The sequence below is a fragment of the Lynx canadensis genome, chromosome A3 (assembly GCF_007474595.2).
Source record: "Lynx canadensis isolate LIC74 chromosome A3, mLynCan4.pri.v2, whole genome shotgun sequence".
Classification (NCBI taxonomy): Eukaryota; Metazoa; Chordata; class Mammalia; order Carnivora; family Felidae; genus Lynx; species Lynx canadensis.
This window is the reverse complement of record NC_044305.1, coordinates 25,238,913-25,240,663: the sequence shown is the minus strand read 5'-3', so window position 1 is coordinate 25,240,663 and position 1,751 is coordinate 25,238,913.

The following is a 1,751-nucleotide window of genomic DNA, read 5'->3' as shown; positions in this document are numbered from 1 at the left end:
TCCTCACTCGAACTCTATGAGGTTATTATTAGCGCACTTTAAGGCAAGAAAAGTGAAAATACAAAAGGTGATCACATGCTGAAGCTCACACAACTACTGCATAGCAGAACTGGGATCCACCCACAGGCCAGGCTGATCCCAAAATGCTATTCTTACCACTGACTGACTAAGTGAAAGTCAGACTGGCTGGGTTCCCATTGAGGTTCTGACACTTACCATGATAGTCAAGGCCAAGTTAGTCATCCCTGCTGATTCCCAGTTTCTTTGCCTATTAAGTGGCTGCCATGTGGAGAATACACTGCTTTGGGGGTAAGAGGATGAAGAGGCAAATAAGGAGAGCATTTAGGAGGCTGTGGCAGTTGCCCAAAGACTGTGGAGTCTCGGACCATCGTGCTGTCTTGGGGCGGTGAGGATGATGGAAGCAAACCTGGATTTCAGGAGTTTGGGATATACTGGAATTAAGCTCACACTGTCTACTTAGATGACTGCTGGCTACCAATTCAGTCAAAAATACAAAGGCAAACACAGGCCGAAAACCGTATCATGGTTCTTGATTTTGACTGTGGTTCTCCAGATAACCTAGAATGTGATCTGATCATTTGGGGTAACTATCAGTACTATGAAAGTATACCAGAATTCCTGGAAAATGCTTAAACTCTACAGACAAGTCCCTGGATACTCTGGGATCTAAAGACTCCAGTTAGAAAAATATTCAGGTTTACTGTCAAGTTGCAAAGGGAAGATGTCCTGTCCTAATATGGCCATGGAGCAGGGGACACAGGGGCACCGGTGCCACACAGAGCCCCACCATGGTGGCAGCGTCTATATCCCAGTGTGAGTTCTTTTGAGAGAGGAAGCCTTCACACTGCCACGGGTGGACAATGACCCTTATCCTTCCCTGGTGACACCCCCAGCCAAGCCCAGCTTATAATAGTCAAACTTCAGTGAGCATGCAGCCCCAGGAGCATGAAAATAAATGCTTGTGGCTGTGGCCCCTGAGGCTGGGTATTTTTTTCCACAGCATTATTGCAACAAGAGCTGAATTTTAGCATATTCCTTTAGATGAACACCAGCTTCCGTGTCTCTTTGCGAGAGAAACCTCCTGTAAACCCCTAGAGTAGGTCAGGTCCCCACTGGCCCCTCTGTTATTTCCATGTCTGCCCAAACTGAATCACACATTTGATTGTGGGAGATCCTACTGAATTTCTGTTCCCTGTGCATGGGGACCTGTCAGTCTTAACTGCTTAGTCCAACACAATAGCCACCAGCCACACGTGGCTACTGAGCACTTGATATGCAGCTAATTTAATTGTCATAAGCACACTCAAGCAGCCCTATGGTTAGGCCCAGGTGGTGAGGAACTGGGGCTGCCTTCCCACAGCCACATGTGTGAGCAATGTCAGAAATGGGTCCTGTAGCCCCAGTCAAGCTGTCACATGAGTGCAGCCCCAGCCAATACCTTGATTGCAACCTCGTAAAAGCCCCTGAGTCAAGAACATCCCAGCTTAGCCTTTCACATATTCCTGATACACAGAACCTGAAAAATAATAAACATTCACTGTTTTAAGCTGTTAGATTTGGGGGTCATTTGTCACACAATAACAGATAACAAATAGACTTTCTTTATGGCCCTGTGGTTAAAGTCTGCTCTCCTCCAGAGAAAGGAGTCCCACTCCTGGGTCTGGTCCATCTTGGGACTGTGGGAGCCACCAAAGAGTCCAGAGGCCAAGGCACAAACCACAAACACTAGG